Raw genomic sequence first — 15,105 nt, forward strand, 5'->3', positions numbered from 1 at the left:
TTCTTTTTTACTTTAAGTAGTTCTGAAAAGGTTTAACAATGATCAGTGATATTTTCCTTGCAAGGGTCTGATATTTATATTAGTTGAATTGGTTACATGAAGCAAAAACTTTTTTTTATTTTGGAAGGCAAATATATAGATTACTTTTTTATTCTAACAATACATTTAAAAATAAAGTAAAAAAAAAAAATATTAGAGTCAAAATGAGGACCACCCGTGGCTCTGATGGCCTGTGGATCCATTGTATATGAGTACCACAGGCTGTTCTCACGTCGGCTGTGTTTTTTTTTCAAGATTGTGCCTCATGTTTCAAATTTAAAAATAGTTAGTGAATTAAATCTCTACAGTCAATGTGCTAGGTTAAAAATGTTCCAGTGAGCTATGGAGAGAACTACAATGCATGGGTGTGCTCAAATAAAATCTTGACTTTCAACGTTGAATTTCAACTATATTATTTTATCTACTTACTCTATGAATACCTGTACAGATTTCATATGTTAGAATCAGTTGATTTATTCAGTTGGTTATACATTTATTTAATCTGCTTTTGTATTGTTCCATCTTGGGTACTCAGAAAACCAATGTAAAAATACTGCCCATATCCCATGGAGTGGCATTTTCCTTCACCGATCTCAGTGTTGTATACATATAAAACTTCATACAAAAAATTAAAATCTATAGGTCTTTACGTTTTCAAGATGCTGTGCGGACTGACAGATGGGTATACAGAGCATATTTCTAGCCCTTCCAATGAGCTCCAATGAATAGTTAATTAAAAACGCACATAAATTATTAGTTAAAATTAATCTAATCTTGTCTTTAGACATAAACTGCTATTCTGAACTGGAAGCTAGTCAAGCCTATTGTCTCAAACACCTAAAAGGTTAATAGAGCCAATTATATTATATAATTAAGCTCAAAACTAAACAAACACAAAATACACATAATTTGCTAAACACAAATTAATTATGTCTTAACCTGTGCATATGAACAAAGATACTTAAATAAACCTTACTTCTCCATTATTAACGTAGAATGTAATTCAAACCTATTATTTTTAAGGTTATTGGTAGTACAATTAAACTTGAGCTTTATTCCGAGAGAATACAGCGTAGTAAAATAATCTAATAAGGAAAACCTTAAGAGATGGGAACAGGAAACACCTGTTATGCTTCCCAAAAGTGGATGAATTAATTTTACCGTTCCACTTATTTGAATGAACCTTATTACGTTCTGTAAAATATTCATTTAAACCTTGGATTTGCATTGCGATAGTGATATTTACTTCCTTTTACGTTGATGTCAACTCACAAGCGCGGGTTTCATCATCTAGGTTCGACATTGCAGCTGTAGTCATAAAAAGTGAAGATTAGTAGACTAGAAGTCTAAAAAATGAGTGCCGGAAGCACTCGTAATTGTACTCATCATTAATATCAAACTCAGAGACTTCAAGTTAAAACCTGCGCGCGAGATGTTGCTCAGCAGCAGGACCGGCAGCTACAAAATTCAAGAGAGAACTAAAATACTTGTGCTAATTAGTTCTAAGAACATCGGATTGTAAATTAAATTACTCAGTAACGTGTAAAAGGGTAGCGAAAATATGCATTATATAAATACAACTAATAACGGTAAAAATCACCTGTGAATTGGGGTTGTAAAGAATAGTATATTCGTTTTTCAAACCCTAATGTTTTAGAAATGTGATATTGACAAATATGTATATGTTTGTCAATATACCTTGACAAACTACCATTACCCGAATAACTTTAAACCGGAAGTAGATTTTTAAAGCCGGAAGTAATTTATTTTTGACTGAAGTAGATAATAATAACTTAGGGTATATTTTCGCAATTGGGGCAACGGTGGAGCCGTTATATCAGTATAACCCGTAGTGTACTTTTCAGGTCTACTTCTTTGATCGACAAATGCTTCGAAGGTTTTCGAGATAATGAGTACATGTAAATTCCAAAAAACTAATTGATAGTACTGCAGTTTTCAAAGTCTACCTACTTCTTTTGACTGAGCCCATTGGTCTATTGAAGACTAGGTAGACAGGCTGGAGAACTACTGTAACACTGTAACACTACATGCTGTATAAATATATTGTGTGGTATGTATCCCAGTGTTTGGATACTCACATTGATAGGCTCTTAACTTGTTTGTTGGTAGACAGTTCACTAAGGGTTTCACTAGACAACATGAAGTAGAAATAATCAAAACCTAATATCCTTCATGAGGAGTTACGGTCGATGAAAACTGAGAACATATTGCATTGATGAGTCGAACGAACAATTCTGTGTATGAAGAGCTTCTACCGTACTGAGGTGCGTCAGGTGTTCAATATGTCACACAATGCAGTTACACTCTAATATACTGCCTGGTGCAATATAGCCATGAATTGTGCTTCTGTAGTGGGTTTATTACTCACGGGAATAATTATAATTACTGTAATGACGTCATATTTTCTTTCTTAAAATGAACCAAATATATTTTTATATTTTATTAACATTATTCTAAATGCTTAGATGACGCAAGGTATGAAGAATGATAAACATGTTTTGATGTTTGTTATTTATGACAATGTTAATAACTATGAGCGTTTAAAATCAATGAAAACCTCATTATATTTAATTTATAAGTGAAAAACAAAACAACACAAATAAAAGCGATACTAACACGTAATCTTATGTAGTGTATAGAAGTGCTGAAAGCGAAAACCCCAGGTTTAGGCACCATATATTGAAGTAAATATAATAAATCCAGTATTTAATAAAATTTACTTCGCGCTATATATTTATTTCGACTTTCCTCCCCCTTTTAGACATTGTTACTTCCATGCGCTTTAAATTAACATTCACAGGCCCTTATCAGGATTATTCTGCTATCCCCATTGGCCACTGACCTGTGCGAGGATCTTATTAATTAGAATCCATATCCATAATCTCTTTATTGCGTGTTTGACAATATGTAACATTGTATTACAATAGTCAAATGCATCATAAAATATATCCTAACTACACATTCACTCACAGTCATACTTACATCTCAGCATTCTCAAGACACAATCACACAGACTTCGGATCCATGATTTTCAATCATCCCAACGACTCATCATGAATTCATCAATCGAGTAAAACGCTTTAGACACCAACAGGCGTCTGAGACGAGTTTTGAATTGATTGAGGTTGTTGGAGTTTTTGATATCTTCAGGGAGCTTGTTGATTAGTCTGACACCCACCTGCTGAGGGAGGTGTTGCGATAATGCCAGTCTGCGTTGATGAGTTCGCAAGTTGTCCCTGCCTCTAGTTTCATATTGGTGAACGTCCCTGCCACTTATAAAGGCACATCTCGATCTGCAGTACACGATCACCTCAAAAACGTAAAGGCAGGGCAATGTCATCAATCCCAGCTCCCCGAAAGATGCCCTGCACGACTCTCTATAATTCAGACTGACTGCTTGGAGCCTGAAAACCCGCTCCATTTTGTTTTTGGCACATACTCCCCAGAGTATTAATCCATACACAAGATGTGGATGGATTAGGCCGTAATAGGCCGTTTTTAGAACCTCTAGGGTACAGAACTTTGCTAGGTGCCGTAGGGCAAATATGCCTGTGGTAACTCTAGCACAGATGCTATCAACATGATCATTCCAGGTCAGTCCTCTGTCAAGGAACTTCCCCAGAAACTTTGTGGAATCTGTATCCTCTAAAAGGGCATCATCCGCAAAGACAGAAGGTCGCATCGCATGATCATGGTGACGAAGACAAACATTGATGACACTTGATTTTGACTGGTTTTTTTTGTCAAGTTCAATTCTGTAAAATATTGAATGCATGCGTTCAATCCCACAAAAGATTCGATTCCAGGTCTTGTTTTGAATTGCTTTTGAAACAGAGAGTCGTGTCGTCAGCATATTGAACCAGTGCCCCAAGTTGGATTACTGAGTTCAATGTACAGACATAAATCAGGAAAAGGAGAGGTCCAAGGATAGATCCCTGAAGGACACCATGAGCCATTTTTATTTTACTGGAAACGACGCTCGAGATCATCACACGCTGATCTCAATCTTTTAGATAAGACGTGAGCCATAAGTATGGGAGACCCCGGACGCCACATTTTTCTAACTGTTGCAGCAGTGTCCCGTGATGCACACAGTCAAAGGCTTTGGAAAGATCGAGGAATATGCTTACCACATGTTCACGACCTTCCAGTCCATCGACAAAATTGTTCAGAAGGCTGTTCACCGCATCAATTGTGGATTTGTTATTTCGGAATCAAAATTGTTCTGGATTCAGAATTTTGTTTTTTTCTAGAAAGCTTTCCAGTCTTTCATAGAATTATTTTTCAAAACTTTTGCTGAACAAAATAAGGATTGAGATTGGACGATAGTTGCTTGCGAGGCAAGGATCGTCTTTTTTGAAAATCGAAATGACTTTGGCAGTCTTTAAAGAAGATGGAAAATTTCCAGTTTTAAATGAGAAATTGATCAATTTTGGGAGCGGTCTCAAAATGTGCTTATAGCAACGTTTGAGTAGCCATACTGACATCCAATTGGCGTCACTGATTTTTTTGTGTTCAGCCTCAGTACGACATTTGCTACCTCTCCCTTCCCACACAGGGGCCAAGGCCATGGATGCAACCGGATCACTGACTTCTCTTCCGTGTGACTGAATAAGGAGGATAGACAGAAAAAAGGTAAGGCGGTCCTGCGAAAAAGTACAAAAGTCGGAGAAAGTTTTTGATCCTGAGCTATATCTAACTGAGATCCAAAGTTAGACGCCGCAAGACCCGTCATCTGTCTCTCTCAATAATAAATCGTTCAAGTCAAGGATTTGACTCACAACTACCATCTATAACACCAATTTCAAGTAATGGATGTTTTTATTTATGTTTTACAACGTAAAGGGTTTTAAGCACAATACCGTACTACCAACAATAATTGAAAATGGTGTGTCAATAAATTTAGAAGGCTTATAAATTATTATTCAGATAATTATAGTCACTGACATGTCTGTTATGTTCAAGCTTATAAGTGTTATATTAGCAGTAATGAATTCAAGGAATAATATTGTTTATAAATAATATTACTTAAGCTTATCAATATATTCATTTTAATTAACACAAAATTCACAAACCAATATTTGGCTTATTACTTTAACAAGTGTTTTCCATAAATTTTCTAGCAAATCGTGTCATTTCATTAACTTTGTAAGATAAACGTCTTCCGTTATAGCTGGAGTTACCATATAATCTGTTGGAGTTTTTATTTCGTGAAGGGAAATAGTTGGATAAGATTTGAAAATGTTACTTGATTTATTGTGTGGTTGATAATTCAATTAAATAAAAGTCATAAACTGATATTACCAAGCTTCGAGGAAGAATGCATTTTAGGCCTATATACGTACGTCAAAGAATCACATTTATGTCTCGTGACAATAAATATGAAATAATATATAAAATAGAATACAAAAATAATAGGAAAACACCTCTCTACAGAGCTTTATAGTGTTAGATTTATGTAAATAAAGAGATTTTAAATACAATTTTATTATTCCGATGGTCATTATTTCAAACAATATGTGGTCTCATTAGGCCTATCGATAGCATGGAGACAGAGTCAATACTCTCGTGATCTGTCAACATGTATTCTTCAAATATATTCTTGCGACCTCATTTTCCATCCTTTTTGAATCTTAAAAGCTATTTCTGCATCTCGTTTTATTTCTGGCTTTTTAGTACGAAATTTTAATGTTATTTTGTCACAATTCAATGTTCCTCAAGAATAAAGCTTTCAAAATTCTTAACAAACAGGGTGGCGTATTTGTCAGTTTTTCCATAAGTGTAAGTGTAAGTAACAAGTTTAAATGCATTTTAATAAGTTTTCTGAGTTTGTCAAGATTTTGCGTATTATTTGATTGAATTATCAACCATACATTAAATCAAGTAACATTTTCGGTAATAAGGTCCAGTTTTTGTGTCGTAGGTACAAAACTGTCTCGATGTCACGGCTGAGGGGTAGGTTTTTCACATTTCTTCCAGTCGTAAACTGTCACTTTTGCTTCCAGCAAGACAGGAGACGACTTTTCGGACTAAAACAGTAATGACGTTATAAAAAATAACAATAATTATTTACACAGTTTTCTTACCTCGTACCTAAGTAAACGATACACTGCTCTGGCCAAGTAAGGCAAATTTCATACCAACTAACACATTGATATATTCAATGTTTTAATTTAGATACAGTATTTTATAATACTAGTTTCCTATTATCGTGTAAATTTCAGTGCAATTCTTGTAACTTTCATAATAACCTTTGAAATTATTTTCGTTCAAAAAGCATAAAGTAATAGTATTTTACTTTAGGTGGTTAAAATAATATTGACATACAGTTAATAATAATAATAACTAATAATAATACAGTTTTGATGTCCAGTATATATTTTGAATCAAACTAAATGCTTAAATACTTGGCAAGTCATTTTAGTTTGATTGGCTCATAGATAAACGTAACTTATCTGACTATTTTATCAAACGTTTACATAAAATGTCTACTGCAGTGTAATAATCAATGAAACTTTACAGAAAACTGGATTTAATACAAGTTACTAATATGAAAAACAATACATTTTCACTCTCGATATAACTCTCTTAGTAATGGACTCATCTAAATCTTATAAAATAATATTGAATTAGATTTACCCTTGTTATACATTTAATTTCAAACGAATTTCAGACTTATAGCTAAAATTTATATAAAATAATTCTTTATGGTAATTCAGTAATGCATATTAAAATCAACCCTTGCCTTCAACGTAGAAATGATTTTTTTAAGATATTTAAAGTCTATAGAAAATTTCATTCTTGAGATATTTTTTAGCTTTAATACACACAGACCTAAGAAACATTTTGCTATCCAAACGAATGTGGGAAATTTGAAATAAATACTTTAAATAGAGATATCGTGAAAGGTAGATTTTTTAAAATATCACGGAGATTGATTATTATCAAACTCAATCTTGCCTATATATAAATGAAATGTCATTCGACAATTTAAGTCTAAACATCTACTAGTTTCCGAGATTTAGTACAGATACATAAACAAAAGTGAACTCTAACTATTCCTCCACAGAGGCCCCCAACGAGTATTCGTAAACGCTCCTCAATAACACAGTTTGAATGTGATAAATTCTGCAACTATGGTACGCAGTCTTTTATTACACACAAACAATGCTTTGCTGAATATAACAATAAAAGTAACACCAAGAATGAGATTCAGTTAATGAGGGGGGGGGGGGGGGCATTGCTGTTTTGTAATCGTTAACTGTAACCAGTGTTTCATTGCATGTTGGTTTAATTTTGTATTAGTCGTTCATCTGTAACTAACCGTATTATCAAATTGAAGACCGGTCTTTGGCGGAAAGATGGTATAATCAAAAGAGAGATTTAAAATTAAAATTAAAAGTTTTTGAGTTTTTAAAATGTTTGTTTAATGAAACAGTACTCTGTAAAAATCCATTAAGTTTGAACATAATGATTTTACTAATTTACATAAGCTTCTAGCACAAAACTAATATGTTGTAATTAAAATTTTATACTAGTTCTGCACTTGTAAGGTGAACGTCAGTACTAAATACCAAAAGGAATCTATTCAGATTTGGCACTTATAAATTTTTTTGAATGATTAAAAGTTTTTTTAACTTTAGTCATATAGGGTTTTCGTCAATTATATACTTTACAAAATCATAAAAATTTGAATTAATGCCTATTATTATGGTCTTAATATTTAAGATTTCTCTGTAAAACCGTTATTTAACAGTTAATATTGAGCGAACTCATATTTGAAATATGTACTTAAGATTAATACATTCCTAACGGATGATTAAAATGCCATAAACTAGTCCGTGTGTAATATTCTTTAGTTGAACATGAGTATAAGGAGGAAAAGTGAAAAGAGTAAATACTTTAAACGTAAGCTTTCATTCTAATACATCAATTTTCTGTTGTCATCTTCAGATTTAAATGTTGACATTAGACTGATTTTCAGTTAGGATTCTTTAAATTTGTCAATGCGAAAATGAGACCTATGGTTTTTAGATGGAATAATTTACTTTAGAATAAAGAAGATATTTGGAGATTAGAACATACAACACCTATTATGCTTCCCAGAAATGGATGAATTAATTTTACTGTTCCACTTATTTGAATGAACTCTATTAAGCTCAGAAAAATATTAAACTTGGTATTAGTATTGTGATGTTTTAATACCCAGGTTCGTTATTTTCTCACATCTTTCTTTTATGTTGACAGTTCTAAAACAAATACCGTCAAAACATAAACGATGTAAAGGTATATTAATAATTCAAAATAGTAAATTACTGTAGAGTAAGTTTCTAACAATTAAACATTTCCAACACCTAACACTCGTTACTGTGCTAATGGATTTTTGTTTATTTATATAATCAGGACCACAACAGAGTGATGGTGAGTAAGACCCCAAACCTTCAGAGATCCAGGGGTCGCAGGCATTATGTTTTCTCTTTACTTCAAGAGAATGGCAACAGGAAAGCCTGAGAGAACCTATATGAGGGGGAAATGGACTGTGTTTGGTTCCATTTAGAAGACCAGTGGTGATCCTCTACCTTTATTTGTGGCATTACTCTCAAGATTTATTGAGTAAGTACATCTGCTTGTTTTAAGAAAGTTTCTTTATAAGACACAATTATTTCAAACATGAGAACTTTAAATAGCCATATTTTTATTTTTACTTTTATTCATAGAACGCCAGTTTGTAAACATTGAAATATTGCTTAAAATTTAATTTTCCTGAGAAATAATTAATTAAAGACACTAAGTCTTCAAAATTTCTACTAGCGCAAAAATACTAATTCACTAAAACTGTTTAGTAGAGAAGTGTTTACAATTCAAGCATAAATCTTGTCACAGTTCTAAATACATTCTTATGATAGGATTTTAAATGGTTTTAAGTAAAAAGTCTATAACTTGGTGGTGGAAAAATGCACGACCCACCATTCTCCTTAATGGTTTAAGGCCGTTTAGCGGATTACGCTCTGTCTCTGAGAGTAACATGGGGACACTCCTAATAAGTTGTTAAACATATGTAGAACAACTACAAATAATGGCGAGGAAATACCGACTATATGGAAATGCTTCAGTGATACCGATTCCAATAATCTTATACCACCCTTATATGACGGAACAAATTCTTGTGTTGTACAATCACCCAACACAAATGTAGACCCCATTATTGAAAAATTAGCCAACCAAGATGCCAATAATACCAGTGATCTTCTTGAATCATGCATTGACAATATATCTGACTATCAAGTTCTTTCAAAAGGTCTCACGTTTTGTCCTACTCCAAAATTTAATCAAATAAGCCTAATAAAAGACGCTCTTACCTTTTCCCGGGAATTGAGACTCAAATTTTTCTTCAGCAAACAACAAAACATTTGTAATGATGAAATTCTTCCTTGCTTGAATAGGTTCAAGCAAAAATCGGATTGGGAACCTCCCCCTCTGCCTGCAGATTACCCAATTGAACAGTTTATCAACATTGTATTGTCTAATTTGTAAAAACTGGAATTTCAAAACTCTTTAAATAAGAAAATAACTTATCCCAAAATGTAATCCGAGCCATTAAATCACTGAAAAACAATCGCAATATAATCATTCTCCCGGCTGATAAAGGAAGTAAGATTGTTATTTTAAATTTAAAAGATTACATTGAAGAAGCTACTACACAGTTATCTGATACAAATACGTACAAGCCTCTGGATGAAGATCCTACAGATAAATTTAATGAAGTTATCAAAAATCATCTCAAAGATTACGGTCCCAGTCATGGTTTGTTATCAAAGAGTATTGAATTATTAAGTCCAAAATGGCCTCGAAAACCGATATTTTATACACTCCCAAAAATCCACAAACTCTTTCGTCCTCCACCTGGTAGACCTATTGTTTCTAGCTATGAGAATCAAACAGAAAGAATTTCAGCATATATTGATGATCAACTGCAACTGTTTGTAAAATCATTACCATCCTATATAAAAAATTCTTCTGACTTCATTGAAAAAACTACTACTGTTAAACAACCAATTCCTGAAAATTCAATTCTCGTAACAGTAGATTTTATTTAAATGCTCTATACACAAACATACCACATAAAGAGGGTCTGGAGGCTGTAGAGAGTGTTCTAGACGCTACAAAAATAATGTTATTCCATCGACAAACGTTTTGATTAATTTAATCCAGTTCGTCCTTACAATGAAAAATTTTTAATTTAATGACAAAAATTACCTACAAATTTCGGGTACAGCTATGGGCACCAGGATGGCTCCCTCATATTCAAACCTATTCATGGGCGAATTCGAGAAGAAATTTCTAGCCTCACATAGAACTGATCCAGGAGTGCTTTATGACTAACCACAAACCAAATTTGAGTTATTGGATAAATAAATATCTTGTACTTGACTGCTAGCGGCTTATTTTACTGAGGTTTATCGATATTAAGTTTTTAAGAATAATTTTTTTAATACAATATTTTATAGGACATTTATAATAATAATAATATTTTATTTCCACCATTTACAAGACAAATACAAAACGATTTACATTCTTAGGAAATACACTGACCAAAAACCAGTAGCTGGTCAGCGTAACAAAAACAAAACAATTTACAAAATAAAATAAAAGAGTCCTTTCCTAGTAATAAACAATATTCCAGCCAACAAGCTGCTCTCCATGACGTCTGCATATGGCTAAAACGTCCAGAGGCATATAATGATAAACAGTACATATACATACATACATACACACATACATATACACTTAAATATACATACATAAACATACATATACACACATATACATACATACATACAGTATACATAAATATACAATACAATAGATAAAGTTACCATTCACTAACCTATAATCACAATAAATCTGATACATTGATTATAAATTTGGCCAATACTAATTACAAGGAAAAATAACAAAAGTTGTAATAGTGGTAAAATAAAGTAAATTAAGAAATCTGTGTACTATTTGAAAAAACTAAAAATCGAATATTCAGCTCAAAACATTTGTCAATTTACCAATATCAAGATGTGTCAAAAGCCAAGCTTTCAGCATTTTAGAAAAACAATTCAAGACATTGCATGATTTTATTTCGCTTGGAATCTGATTAAAAAGCTTCGGTCCTATATACTGAATGGATTTCCTAAAAGATTCTTTGTTTACTTTTGGTATTCTGAAAATTCTGTTATTTATACTTCTGGTCCTGTGCAGCAAATCATTTGTTCTAACATTCCCACTACGCAAATAAAAAATTCTCAATACTTTATATACATACAAATGTTCTACCGGCAAGAGTTTTAACTGAACATACAGGGGGAAAGCACTTTCTCTTCTATTTTTTTCAATATTACACGAATCAAGTAGTTTTTTGTTGTTTTTAATTTATTGATTAAATACTTGTATGCACCTTCCCAGCAATGTACAGCATACTGCAACCTCGAATGTATTAGAGCAAAGTATAATGTTCGCATCAAGTTCGTATCACAAAAATTTCTGAGAAAATAAACAGTTCTAATCGTAGATCTTAATTTGCAATGCAACTCCACGATATGATTTTCCCAAGTTAATTTATAATCCATGGTAACGCCGAGATATTTAAAAATGTTTACTTTCTCTACAGATTGACAACTACACAGATCTGGGATGCAATTTATTCTGTGGTATTTTAATTGTAATGGGAAATCAAAATCTCTAAATCCAAAGTTGATATATTTGGTTTTTTTAACGTTAACCTGCATTGTAGTATCACTAGATAAAGAAATACGACGTTTTCCAATATATAATTGTTAACCTGCATATCATTTTTAAAGCACCAATTTTTTAAGAGATTTAGGTCACAACTTATCCGATCGTATAATACTGCAACCTCCGCTTGAGAATATGACAAAGCAACATCATCCGCAAAAGCACTTACTTTACAGAAAAATTTACTTTTTAATAAATCATTTATAAAGACCAAAAATAAGGTTGCTGACAAAACCGATCCTTGCGGTACTCCCGACTTCACGGTCAGAGGGGAGCTTAGACAGTCTTTAATACGTACCAGCTGTATTCTGTTAACCAGGAAACTTTCAAACAAGTTTAACGCCACACCTCTAACTCCTACCTTTTCTAATTTTTTCAATAGTATATTATGGTTAACTAAATCAAATGCTTTTCTAAAATCAATAAATAAGACTGTTGTTTTCTGATTTTCATTAACACTACTGTAAATACGATCTGTTATATTAGTAATTGCTTCTTCAGTTGATTTGTTTGTCCTAAAACCGTACTGGCTCTCGTTAAAAAAGGTCATATTTTCAAGATAATTAGCAAACCTTTTTTTCATTAGTTTTTCAAAAATTTTAGAAAACACAGATAATAAACTTATAGGTCTGAGACTGTCTAGTTTTATAGAACCTTTGTTTTTATATATCGGAACAACCGTACTTAATTTCAATTTTTCTGGAAAAACGCCAGAATTAAGACTTAAATTAATTATATCAGTCAGAATTGGAGAAATATTAACAGGAATCTTCTTAATCAATGTAACAGTAAAAGAGTCAAATCCGGAAGATCTTTTGTTTTTTAGGTGTACGATGGTATCAATTATTTCACTTTCTGTGACCGGCAATATAAAAAATGAACGAACACTAGCTAATGCCGATGGCTCAGGTCGACAGCTGTTACCGTCTTGCGCGCGCACCTGGCATTGACCCTGATCTACCTTCTGGACACCACACTGCACAGCGATAAGATATTTATTTATCTCTTGCGCAACAATGCTCGGTCCCTCAACTATCTCACCGTCATCCAGCTCAATCTTATCAACACCTTTCTTAGTACTGGTACCAGTAATGCTATTAATAACTTTCCATTGCTGTGTAGGATCACCGTTACAGTTCCCGATTTTGTTAGCGTAATATTGGTATTTAGCTTGGTCAATATTATTCTTCAAATTGTCACAAAATTGTTTATAATAGTCCAAAAAATTTTTATCATATGGTTTTCTCTTATACTTCCTATAGAGCTTTTTTCTTTTTTCAATTTTCCTTACAATTATATTTGTTATCCAAGGGCTTATTAACCTGGCTTTCTCGTATTTTGATGTAATATCAACCTTTTTCTTACAGCTACTTACAATGTATAACAAAATATTATGAAATGTTTCACAGCATTCATTAACGTTAGTACATGCAAAACAATTCATCCAAAGTTCATTTTTTAACATATTCTTCACCATTTCGGTGTCTACAAAGTACTTGTCCTCTATTTCAATAGCTCTCTTACTAATTACATCTGACCTAGTGTCAGCTTCAAAACTTAGACCTAATACACAATGATCCGTCAGATCAATATAAAAAATAGAACTTTTAAAATACTCAATTTTACGATTCCTAATAAAAATATGATCAATACAGCTATTGGATACTAATCTTGTGGGCGCGTTTATAAGTGAGACAAAACCATTACCAACCATTGTATTCTTATATGCAAAAGAGTTCACAGAGTCTTTTGCTATATTTTTTAGGGTTGTATAAATATATGCAATATAAATTTACCTACACCTACCTAGCTCTTGGAACTTAGAACTTGGAAATAATGATACATTTTCATAATCCTATATCGTTTCATAATAATTTTTTTGAAAACCATTTATTGTTACATTGTATTAACATATTATTAATATTTTCTTTATTTTCAAACATATTGTCTCCATACTATATTTACATATAATAAGGTAAATCTACTTAAAGTATTCTTGACTCTTTCAATGTAAGAAACACTGATTTGTCTTACACATTGCTCTACAAACCCTACGATTACGAAGTATAGTACGAATATCTTATGGTTTTGGAATAAATATGCTTTGCGACTACTATTAAATAGTTACTTATACACATAATGTCATGTACAGTCTCACTGTGAAACCCCTCTGGTGTACAAGAAGGCTGTGTACGGACTGTACGCCTGGTCTTACAACTGTCTCTCTGACCCTGCTGTGTACGTGGATGTGCCCTCATTTGTCGATTGGGTCAAAAATACCATTTAGGAGTGACCGGCGGGACGGACTGGGAACTACTGGCTGAATAAATAAAATTGTATTTGGAATTTCTTTTTATTGTCTTCTTAATTTGACATTAACTCATATTACTCCTCATACATGTTTTAAGCCGGCTAAAATAATCATATTTTAATCGCGTTTCAGTCAATCATCCCTGTATCCCAATTCGATGCCTCCATGCCAAATTAGCGGACTAGTTGTCGTTTTCATAAGGTTATCCAGGATTACCATAAGGCTATACATATATCAGTGGAAAAATAAATTTGTATACCAATGAAAATGAGAACTCTTAATCGAGAAGTCACAATAATTATGCTTATACATATATAAGCATAAAATTAAAAATTATGAATACCCTATATTAACGTTTTAACAAGTATACCTATGCAGGGTATAACACTGCATTTTACCAGTAGTATCACAAAATCTATCCTGCTCTCAAAAAACTACAGTTTGGGGCCAAATGAAACTTTTTAAGTATTACACCATGTCCAGGTTACACATCGTTATAAAGACCTTCATACAAATATTTGTTTGTGAAACATTGAAGGAGACGGAACATCTCAAGACGACGGGCATGCCAACATCTCAAGACGACGGGCATGCCAACATCTCAAGACGGAAATGCTGACTAATTCAACTTTTGAATATTCTTATGCCTAAAATTGTAGAAAAAGAATAATAAACAAAGTTATGCTATTTAAACTCGTTTGAAATTACTGTTTTACATTATGAAAGTTAAAAAATAGATTTTACAAATACAAAACTTTAACCATGAAAGTTCGATTGCCTTACTAACCTGAAATGTTTTCATAACAGTATATGCTAAAATTGCTCCCAGTCCACGGCCTGATAATTTGCTAACCTGTTGTAAATTCTGACCTTGCTGAGCCTTGATAGCTCTTCTTCTATCAACCAGCAATTAAGAAAAAAGGATATTCCTTCAATAAGAAAGGGAGGGC

Source organism: Homalodisca vitripennis, chromosome 5 (assembly GCF_021130785.1).
Source record: "Homalodisca vitripennis isolate AUS2020 chromosome 5, UT_GWSS_2.1, whole genome shotgun sequence".
In the NCBI taxonomy this organism is placed as follows: Eukaryota; Metazoa; Arthropoda; class Insecta; order Hemiptera; family Cicadellidae; genus Homalodisca; species Homalodisca vitripennis.